General features: G+C 36.9%; 1 protein-coding gene across 1 annotated transcript in view; it reads left to right on the forward strand.

Annotated features, from left to right (window-relative positions):
- The first annotated feature begins 206 nt into the window (after positions 1-206).
- Positions 207-12,439, forward strand: part of LOC147129516 (uncharacterized) — a 32,895-nt gene continuing 20,662 nt past the window's right edge. Inside the window, exon 1 of the mRNA XM_086017266.1 lies at positions 207-315. The gene's annotated coding sequence lies outside the window, so the exon portion shown is untranslated. The remainder of the gene's footprint in view (positions 316-12,439) is intronic.

A 12,439-nucleotide genomic window follows, 5' to 3' on the forward strand; every position in this document is an offset into this window, starting at 1 on the left:
TTTGAGGGAAACATCATAGATACCTCTGTTTACGGTATTAGAAGTAGGGAATACAGAACATTATTTGCATTGTTGAAAAACAGCTTTTTAGGTCACTACAATCCAGAGCTGTATGGGGAAAACATCTAATACTCTGTGGTGCAACTTCTTTTTTTTTTTTTTTTTTTGTCAATGCCAGACATAAACTCTCAGGCAGTGTGTGGTGCTCGGACGGCGTTGCCATAGCAACCGAGTGTAGAAGAGGACACCGACATTGTTTTGGGGAAACAACACGGCATCGCCAGAATGAGAATCGGAATCATCTTTGGTGGCCAAGTATGTTAAAACACAAGAAAATAATTTTAAGTATGTGTGTATATGTATGTATATGTGTGTATATGTATATATATGTATATATGTGTATATGTATATATGTGTATATATATATATGTATTTGTATATATGTGTATATATATATATGTATTTATATATATGTGTATATATATATATGTATTTATATATATGTGTATATATATATATGTATTTATATATATATATATGTATTTATATATATATGTGTATATATATATATATATATACATATGTGTATATATATATATGTGTATATATATATATATATATATATGTGTGTATATATATATATATATATATATATATATATATATATATATATATATTAATTGTGCAGCCATTTGCCAAAATCCAAAAAGTTCATTTTAATTCTCAACGTCCACTCAGCAACCAATCTTGACAGAAAAAAAAAAAAACAGAAATGTAATTTTTGCATATTTATGAAAAAAGAACAACTGAAATATCATCTGGTCATAAGTATTAAATATCATCTGGTCATAAGTAGACAAATTTGTCTTTGGCAGTGAATGAGTTAATTAAGCTGATTGGACTTGATTAGGAAAGGTCTACATAAGACCTTACAGCTCACAGTGAACGTCAGCGAAAATGAGAATCATGAGGTCGAAGGAACTGTCCAAGGTGATTGGAGACAGATTTGTGGCAACTGACTCAGTAAACGGCAGTAATAATACCATGCGTACACTTGATTGGTACAACTTGGCGAACTCTTGATACTCGGAAACAATTTTTGTTGTGAAAGCTCATGTCATACGTCATGGCTGTTGGACAGGCGACGCTGTGACACCTTTCACCATTTATTTCATTTCATTTAACCCAAAATGAATACAACACAATACAACAACTCAGAGACTTTTTTCACCCTTCCAAAACTTTCCTAATCGCCAACTCCGACTAACTTTCAAGTGTTTAAAGCAGAGCGTGCAGTTTTCGATTTGGAACCGACTTCCTCGCGGCTGAGCAAGGTCAAGCCGACAAGCCAAAGCACTTAGAAAACAATTAAAATTTAAACTGCCTTTTTTCTCCCCTGCATTTTAATTTAATGGCGTAAGCAACTCTGGTTTGAGGAACATCTTATGTAACGTGACAAATTTTAATCAAGCTCCGAGTGTGTTGCGTAACAAGCACACACGCTATAAACTGAGAACATTTTGTTTTGTTTTTTTTGGGGATGTGGAGCAGCCCTAGAGGTCACCACAGATCTGGCAGTATGTGATGGACTGATTGAGCAAATCATTTTGTGGATTAATTTCTTGTTTCAGTTCTCAGTCAAATTATGTAACTAATATGGAAACGTTTTTATTATTCTTTAACCTTGACCTGGCCGAACTATTGTACTACTGTACATTCAATTTGCAACAGATGAAGCCAGGTCATCCGTAGATGAGATTTGGAGAGAAAAAAAGTGTGGATTTAAAACATATACATGTTTTATTTTCAAGAAAAATAAAGTTTTTAAATGAATACATTTCATGGTAAAGTCTCATTTTAGGAAGCGGTTACAGGCAACAAATGCAATCTGCTTTAGTGTTGGGTGTCTCTCTTTCCCACAAACTCCTCGTTTTGATCACTTCAACTTTTAAAGCCTCTTCTTGGAAATGAGTTTGTGCACTCTTGACTTGTAGCCAAGTCATTTGCAAGCACAGATTTGTCTGTGTCACCTTGGATGGTTTTTTTTTGTTATTGTTGTTGTTGTTATTAATTCAACAGCGCTTGCTTTCCCGCTGAGACAGACACACTGGCAAGTTGTATTAATAGAAAATAATCAACCAGGCAGTGTTGCAGTTGAATCCACTGGGGCGGCATCTAATCTTCCCCCCCCCGCCCCCCCCACCCCCATCATGTGATATCTTTTACGAGCGTGGATTGCTCTCTCTTTCTCTCAGTAGGATTCCCGTTTGCTTCATTAAAAGCTGCATCTCGTTTTCCGAGCGTGCCGATGAATTGAATTGACGACGGCAAAACGGAGTGTGTGCGTTTACGCCATTTTAAACTGCATGGAATATGTTTTAATTAATGACTCGATGAAACCCTGCAGTGTGTGTTGTTATCCCCCCCCCCCCACACACACACACACTCTAACAATGTCTCAAGCACACAAAGCCCACAACAAGAAGCAATTTCGCATGAAGCTACACACAGTCTTCACCTCATTACATTCACTGCAGCTGTGACTCACTCAGGTGTTGACCTGCAGCATAGGTACTATTTACTTGTACAGTACTTCACACTTTTTCCAAGAACTATGCTGCTTTTTTTTTTTTTTTTGCATTAAGTTCATATAGTGTCATTTACCATTGTTTATTACTGGCTCAAATTCCCCCTATAGAAACATTTGAATCCTTCCCATCATCCTTCCATCCATTCAATTGACGCGGGGTACACACACACACAATCTATCGTCACTGTCCATCGGAAACCTCATATGGACAAATACGGTGAAATTGATTTTTTTCCCCCCACAAATCGATACTAATGATTCGCTTGGTCTGTAATGTTTATGCGATTTTAGCGAAATTTTTTGAGAAGTGCATGTATTGTTTGCAGAAGTGTGGAAAAACGACTTCCTGCCCCGCCCCTGATCGTTAGTCGCCCCTCTCCATAGCTGTGCCCCCTAGTGGGATGAGTTAAAAAAAAATATAATCCAACTATTCAGAGGGTAGAGTTGCTGATGGTGTAGCGGTACACCTGCCTGACTTGTGTGCGAACACAGTGGGATCGGTTCTCAGTGTCGGTGTGTGTATAGGTGTTCGTCTCTGTGTGAACCCTGCGACTGGCTGGCAACCAGTCCAGAGTGTTGTCCGCCTTTCGTCCGAAGTCAGCTGGGTTCGACTCCAGCATACGCCCCCCTTGACCCTGTATAGGATAAGCGGTGATGAAAATGACATCACATTCAGAGGGTTTGATGCCCGCTGTTCATATATTTATACATGACAGATGCGCCATCTACGAAAATAGAGCCCACAGTGTTAAAGTAACACCCCATTCGGATAAGGTGATTTTCTCTAATAGGCCTGCGATGGGTGAGCCTGTGATTGCTGATTTGTCTCTGATTGGTTATTTTTTCTTAGTACACAATAGTTTCTCCAAAAAAATTAATTAGAGGTACAAGATGAATCCAGAGAGGGCGTTTTTTTTATGTTGTTGGTTTTTTTACAGTTCATTTTACTCATCTACCACTGTCAGGTTATACTGACTGTTTTAACAAAAATGACAAAAAGTGACTATTTTGAAAAATGCAAACTCCCCCTTTAAATAGGAAATCAAGCCAAACACTTTTTTTTTCCAAGAAAATGTTCTATGCAGGCCCACTAGTTGAAACACGGCATTCTGATTAATATTGCATTAATAATGCACCCATTTTCAGCCATTTCAGGGTGCGGCCATTTTGTCACTTCTGTCGACTGAAAATGACATCACAACTGCTCAGGGCTCAGGAAACGACCAATCACGGCTCAGCTTCAGAAAACAGGTCCGCCGTGATTGTTCGTTACCTGAGCAGTTGTGATGTCATTTTCTTTCGACAGAAGTGACAAAATGGCTGCCCCCTGAAATGGCTGAAAACGGGTGCATTTTGCCCTATTCCATAAACCCAATATTAATCAGAACGCCTTGTTTCAACTAGTGTGCCTGCTTAGAACATATTCATTAAATAAATATATTTTGGTTGACTTTCACTTTAAGTTAATTGATATTCATTTTATACGTCAGTTATTTAATAAACGATATCAAGATGTTTCAAAACACTGCTGGATGGCGACTCCTTGCATTTGTATTACTTCCTTAAGGCCGATACTTGCCTGCTTGTATTGGATCTCCGTTATCCTGCATCTAAGTGGAAATGCAGCCTTCATGTGGAATGATTGATCTCTGCATGCACTGGACAGCAACAACAACAACAAAAAGAATCAATTGTCATTGCGGAGTCGGGCCAAAGTCGGAAATGTTGACTTCTATAATCACGCAGACTTGAGAAACTTAACTTCCAGCTATCAGTTCACAAAGGTGGACATGAATCATTTGGCCACCATGCGACTGTCGCAGCCACACAGCTTCACGCTCACCCTCTCCTTGCCCCAACTCATTAGCGCACTCATTAGCACATAATTGAAAATAACTGATTGTGAGCCTTGCATGAGAAGCATCCCCGGAGTGCTTTGCAATTTACAAGCTGGTAATGACAAGCCGACAAAGCTATTGCTTACCACAACTCTGAGGGGTTTGAAATGTTTACTGCACAGGCGAGGAGAGAAAATAGTTTGAGGTTGTGATCCATAATGCTGTGTTTCAGCATGATGAATTCATCCTGCCTTCCAAGCTGAGACAGGTTTGCCTTTTCCCTTAAGGAAATAAATCCAATCAAAAGATTCTATCAGGAGTGTGCGAGTGTTGATTAGAAAATGCAACAGCCTAACACAAACATTTCTAAAAATAAATGGCTGCGTGACACTAATAACTTTCAGTCAAGTAAATTGACATGACAGTAGTACAAGAAAACATGTACCGTAAATACGACAAACATTATTATATGTATACATAAATATTCAACATATACAGTATACAAATATGTATGTATGTATATATATATACATGTGTATATATATATATATATATATATATATATATATATATATATATAAACGAGCAGTTTTTTAGCCAAAAATGTCGAACTTAAATAGCGAGATTTATCATATTGTAGAGTCTTCCAGGAATGTAGTACGTCAGACATAGTTTAATTATCACATTTTTATTATTCCAAGTACAACTGCGCGCGCTCTTCTTTGTTCTCCGCTGCTTCTCTCGCTTGCCTTACGATTAATTCATGAACCTGGGAAACATCACAACTCAGCAACACACAAATCCGATCCGACCACAACACAAATAACCCAATTCGTTACAATATGCTGTTGAACGTTCAAAGATTTCAGTGCCTAAAAAGTGTATACAATTTCATAAAGACTTTTTTAAGTTACTGTATTTTTTCATGATAAAAATAGTTTTAATATAGTTAGCAATAATTATAGCTTTTATTGTATGTTTTTTTTTTCACCACAAAAAGTGTATATATGTACTGTAATGACAACCTGTCTTTAACTTGAATACTTAGATGTGTCATAGTCATAGGCTGTTGCTGCTGAATGTTTAAAGATTTCAGAGTCTTAATAATTTACTACTACTAATTTACTACCAATTTAATAATTTACTAAATTAAGAGTTCTTTATTGTTAGTGTATTTTTTTTATTCTGGTGTAATTTCTTAGAATATCACTCGAATGGTTCGCTTTTATTAAATTTTTTCCCCCAAAAAAATGTACCGCTTACTTGTCATCTTTTCAAAATAAACATATTCTTTTTAAAGATAAAAAATCTGTTTTTTTGTACCGAAAATATTCCGAACCGAAGTTTAATATACATATATATATATATATATATATATATATATATATATATATATATATATATATATATATATATATATATATATATGATGGCATTATCATTCCATTGAGATTCCTGACTTTCTTGAATTTTGAATTTGAATTTTACCCCGCCCCCCTTACAAATCTCTGTCTTTTTCTCTCATTGTCTACATCACTTCAATTTGAAACACTCACTTGAAGTAGTAAATTGCCATTTGCCTTTGCACAAACATTCATTCATCAATCTGTCCCCGCACTCACTCACTCCCCCTCTTCATCTGTCTCACTCCGTCACCTCCCCTCCACACACATGCGCGCACTTCCCTATTTGTCTCCTTTCATTTCTCGCTCCTCTTCCTGCTCCCCCCCATCACACCCTCACTGCACCTTCTCTGCACCCCGAGGACGACACCGACCCCCACCCTCTCATGAACACATCTGCGTCATTCTTGCCATGGAAATACGTCAGAGGCACTTAATAAGCATCCTGGAGGGGGTCAAAAGAGACGAAAATGTGAAGTATGTGGGAAAGAAATGGGGACAGAAGGGGGTTTGGATGAGCAGAATGGCTTCAAAACCTGCTTCTCTCAGTTACGTCATCACTGGTAATTAGAAAAACTGTAAGATGATTTGTATGCATCCATATTTAGATCAAGGGTCTGCACAGGATGGCTCGGGGTCATTATCAGGAGTCCCGTAATATTTGTTGTGTTAATGTCTCCATTTGCTTGCTAAAATTGATTCTTTAAAATGTCTCTATTGCTTTTTCAAATTCATTTACATCATCAAATAAGTGGCGGATTTAATTTAAAAGCTTAATGTCAAGTGAACTAAGTCCCTTGTTGAAAATGGTCCTTACAAAAAAGTTTAAAATATCAATTTTACTTTAAGATGTAACATTTTTCCGTAATGTTGAATTATGTATTCAACTATATTTAAGTATTCTATGGAAAAGGCTTTGTATTATAGTAAAATATTAAGTCCTGTCATATTTGCTGCATTAACTTAACCGTTTATTCCTTAAAATATTTCGTTCAAATATATTTTTCTAATTTAGAAGTTTATGTTTTATTCAGTTATCTTAGTGCAGTTCACTTATATTTAACTTTTTTTTATACAATTACTCCTTTTACTCCTTTTATCATGTTTTTATGAATACTTAGGCCGACTACATTACTGCATTTTAATGTTGGTCATGATGGTGGTACATGGGAGTTTTGTTTTGGTGGTACTTGGTTTCGACTTGCCTGAATACAGTAAAAACCCATTAAAAAAAAACAATTAACAATACGCGATGGATCGCAACATAGCAGGGGAACACTTTACTTGCCTCCATGGAGTGAACTCTCTCCATACTGTGCATCTTTATTTTTATCCGTCTTGCTCTTTCCATTTTTATATTTCATGCCATTTCTCGTTCTAAAAAGCTGTGACTTACAGAGGAAGTGCCATCTGTCCTTGGCGCCATTCTGCAGCTTTGGCGCAGATTCTGGTATAAGTTACTATAAATATCATGGAGACATATGTGATGGAAATATGACAGAACTGTACGTCTGAACAGATTGGAGATTATGACGTAACGCTGACATGTCCCCTCGTGTTGTCGTGAACTTTGTGGCTGCACGTTGGGATAGTTTGGATGTTTACATGTTGCTTCGAATATGGTTTTGATGATGGTGGGCTGGAAAGGAAATGTATCATACTCACCAAAGACGTTCATCATTAGATGCATTAATGTGTACAGGCGATACAAAAACTCTGTGTTAAAAACACAAAATTCAGGTTAAATAAATACAATATCTTAAAAACAAAAAATCATTCTTAACTCATTAACTGCCAGACATTTTCAGACCCCCTTTTAGCCTAACATTTGAAAAAATAGAAAAAAACATAAATAAATTCCTGTGATTGAATGGCTGGACTGTGAAAAAGACGAGTAAAAACGTTTTTGGCAGTGAATGAGTTTTAAAAACAAAATGACAAAATTCAAACGCAGACCCTTGCCCTTCCATCAGAGTTGCTTCTTATTCTTGCATCCTTACTTCCATCCTTACTTGACTGAAACCTCTTTTCTCGATTTCTTCCCTCCTTCTTTCCTTGCAGCCTTCCTTTCCCGCAATTAAAACTTGCTTTTCAGCCTTTCACATTCATCCTCTCCTCCGGATGAATTCATCAAACAAATCACAAGGACCTTGGCGAGGGCCCGCAAAAATGTTCACGTTCAGAGTTTTTATGAGCTGCCGGGCAGTTACTTATGTACGTTTCCAGCACTTATGCTGGAAAGCGATTGAAAAAAAAAAACAAGCAGCAGGGAGAAGGATGGCTTTCTAGACTCAATTTTTTAAAACTCACTTCTAATGAATAAACGCACTCTGTGTTCTGTCTTTAACTTTGGCGCGAGGAAATGAAGTGTCTAAAATAAAAGGAGCCCTAGAAATGTCCCTTATCAATTACTCTCACATGAGCAAAATTCCAAATGCTCTTTTGTCAGGACGTGCATTCACTTTCACAGCAGTCGGGAACAAACTGTTTTCATTGTAGGTGAAGTGTGATGCATTATCTTACATCATTTCCTGCATTTCCATTTGTGGGAATACCTTTAAATATTAATGAACCCTAGGGAAAGACTGCGCTGGTGCCGGGGTCGGCAAAACTTTGAGCTCAAGGGACCCGTGATTTTTCAAGCACAGAGTGGGCTGTACTGTGTATACTTAGCTCACCACTGCTCTCGTGTACTAATTCTATTTGTGGCTGTGTGACCAAAGGTTTTTTTTCTTATGTCAAATGCTAAAAGAGATAAGAAGTGGGGAAAATATATGATACTCATGCATGTCTCAGTTTTTAGTTAGCATACAGGCCCTGGGCAGTAATAAATGTGAGCAAGTCACTGTGAAATAAAAGGCTGTTTTTTGCTGCTGGTGCTGTGCGGCTTCCGCTGCTTTTACGTAAGTGCAAGTGACAAGCCCATTTTTGCCAGAATACCTCAAAGTACACTTTTGTCCGCCCTAGAGGTTCCTCATGTAATGTTGTATTTGCACTATTATTTTTAAATATACAGTTCACAGTAATTCCCCCTCCATCGCAAGTGAAATGCGTGATATAGAAATACTCTATTTAAATACACTCGATGAATGTTTTTATAGCATTTATGGCACTTTTTTGAAAGTTGTATTTTTAAATACAAACACATTTAAACGCATATAAAATACAGAGACAATGGACAATACAAAAATATGTTATAAACAGTGCACCGACCCCGTGTGTTTACTTCCCAGAAGTGTTGAACATACAGTAGATGAACAGCAATCCAAATTCTTGAAATATCAACAAATGTCTAAACGTGAAACTGCCAAGGGCACATAAGAATATAATATAATAAACTGGAAATAAGAATATAAAATAGAAGCATGGGTGTAAACGTCAAATAGCATAATATCAACAGCCTACCTTTTGCCAAACTAACAAACTTATCATTTGATAATAACCATCAATAATCATACCTGAAGATGTACATTATAAAATGTTGCTTTCTGTAGGCGTAAAAAGCAGGATTGCAGAGGATTGACTTAATCCAAATTTGGTCAATGACACATTTTTTCACAAATATGAACTATTGGCCAGTCGGACTGACAGATTAACATAATTGAACAGAGCCATAAATTTAAAATGAAGAATTGGCAGCAGTAAACTAAATGTGTTCAACTGAACCACACAGATAAGACAAAATCCATAAGAACGATAGGTTATAGGTTACTAGTCTGTACAAAGCCCATTGGAAAATTCATGAATTTGAATGAAAACATGAGGATTTATGCGTGAAATGTCACTGCTCCAGTTTGCAAATTATGATCCAGCAAACACAATTTATTTGGATGAGACCCAGTGCTACTTTTTGGCCCACTTTCCACATTTTTTTTTTCCGGATAAATATGTCTGGGTGGAAAAAAAAAACAAGTGGGCCAGAATTTTCCCCTGAGCCTCTGCACGTCGACAGGAGTGAGATTTATTACCCAGAATGCCGTATGGGGAAACGCCTATACTGACCTGCAATAGGCTCAATCAATGAAGGGAGAAGAAAGCAGCAACCGTTTCGGATGAGTGTGAACCCACGAGGGGCAAACAGCACAATATGATAATCCACTTTTAGGTGGAAAAATGTACTGTTATGTACTACTATTATAGCATTTACTTCGTTTTTTGTTAAAGTGGAAAAAAAAATAACTGGAATAATTGAAGTTCAAATCAAATACAAAAAATACAAACATCTTCCCCCCCCCCCACCTCACTCACAAAAGCAAACTTTTACAACAGACGTCAAGTACTGTAGTTGCTTGGTAGAAGCTAACCACATGCTATCCTGACAGACTGACAGCTGAAAATGCTAACAGTCTGCGTCCCTTGCCTGTGGAAAAATAGAAGAGAAAATCAAATAGAACAAATACAAAATGCTTTTTCTAACACTCCCCTGAATTGGTGTGTGCATCACCTATAAAAAAATCATTTTTAGGCCTCCTTACAGCTTACGGCCATACTACCCTGAGAACGCCCGATCTCAATGAGGGGAGAAGAAAGCAGCAACCGTTTTGGATGAGTGTGAACCCACGAGGTGCAAACAGCACAATATGATAATGCACTTTTGGATGCAAAAATGTACTGTTAGTTCCTAATATGACAGCATTTACTTCGTTTTTTTGTTAAAGCAACACTGTGATTATGGCGGCGCCATGTGGACAAAAGCGGTAGTGTTTTGTCAACCACATGTGCGCCAGCACAGTGTCGTGAAATCCTGAGCTCTCGTTGGCCTGCGAGCTGGACTGAATTACATTTCTATTTTCAAGATGAATAGCAATGAGGTAATGAATCTATTTTTTTTTCAAACAATCCTTTTGGGTTTTTTTTGTTTGTTTTGGGGCTTCTGCCATGACACCATTAATAGCGCATCGACGTTCGAATCGACTTCCGTTCTTGTAGCGAAAGGAGGAAGTGACGTATGCTATAAAGCAATTCAGGATATTTGTATTTTTTGTGTGTGCCAGGGTTGATCCCATCCACCTCAAAGTTGCTTAGTGCCATTAAAAAAAACGATACAGACTCCTCCAGGACATGACAAAAGTCCCATTCAACTACTCGTAAGTCAATATTTCATCAAAAGAGTTGTGACATTTTTTTTTATTAAGGTCGATTTCCTGCCCAGTGCTGCTTTAAATAACCAGTATGGCTTTTCAAGTGTCGTTGAGCGTGCATAGGAAATATCAGCATCTATGGCTGAGAATGATTGAATACTTCTTCTAGTACTTCTGACATGTCGCATACGGATGACCACCACTATTGTTATTCTGACTACCATTACAATTCCAATTCAAAAATATGTTTTAGCTCAGTAATTTTTGGAATTACTGAGGTAGATAAATGCAGGTGTACTGAATGAAATATCCATCAAATATCATCCCGCATGAGTAGGGCCTCCTTTGTACTGGTTTGTTTGATGTTATCACTTGTTGACACAAGTCATCGAAATGAGCCGCCGTCTCTTCTTCTTTGTTCTCTCCGCGGCCACTCGAGTCGTCCAGCATTATCTCAATCGCATTCCCTCAGAGCCGCCGTGTGAAGAGATGCTAACAGATGGTTAGTGTGTGTACATACAGCCCATATGTAGGTCAGGTGCGGCGCCGGGCGCTGGTTGCCATGGCAACTGAGAATCAAACAAGACCGCAATCTTCACTACCCCCGGAGGGACGGACTTGCGGACACCTCTTATCCTCCCATGATGGTTAACCCCTTTTGAGATTATTTCCCCAGATTATGTCAAATGCATCACATTAACAGGGTAGAATTGAGTTCAGACCAGTGAGATGATCAATAATCCAGCACACATCTGGTGTGTCAGACAAACATCACCAGTCATGCCTTTGCAATTAAAGCCATTAGCCTGAAAAAAAAAAAAAAAAAAAATCCTGCACTGTGACCTCAAAATGCATCCAGAATGGCGCTTCATTTTTTTCCCCACTTTGTTACGTTACTGCTTTTTTCCAAAATGTGTGTGTAAAAAAAAAAAAAAAATATATATATATATATATATATATATATATATATTTTTTTTTTTTTTTATTTATTTATTTATTTTTTTTTTAATTTTTTTTTTTATTTATTATTAAATTTTTTTTCCTCAAAATTCTTCACACAAGACCCCACAGTGAAAATGAATATCCATGAATAATTGACCCAGGAGTTGGTAGTTGCATATACAGGAAAATGTCCCACGATGGTGGCTCAAAATAGAGAGGATCATAAAGCACAATAACACAATCATGAACTCGTTACATAAACAACATATTTTTACAGCTCATTTACTATTTTATTATTTGCTAGTATTTCATTATTTGCTAGAAATGCTTTAACTAGTGATGCGATAAAGGCCTTTGAAAATAAATATGGCTTACATATTCCCATTTTTTTTATTTTGAAAAATATTGTTTTTTTGTCCCAATAAATCAGATTTTAATTCAGAAAATATGAATTTATTCTCAAAAATTTTTTTCCTTGAAAATTCATAAATCTATTCTTGAAAAATCCTTTTTTTTTTTTTTTTTTTTTAATGATGACATTTTTCTAGAAGAAGAAAAGTTTAAAAAAGAAATAAATAAATACGT

This window comes from Filicampus tigris, chromosome 19, assembly GCF_054856515.1.
Source record: "Filicampus tigris isolate MCC_2025a chromosome 19, RoL_Ftig_1.0, whole genome shotgun sequence".
In the NCBI taxonomy this organism is placed as follows: Eukaryota; Metazoa; Chordata; class Actinopteri; order Syngnathiformes; family Syngnathidae; genus Filicampus; species Filicampus tigris.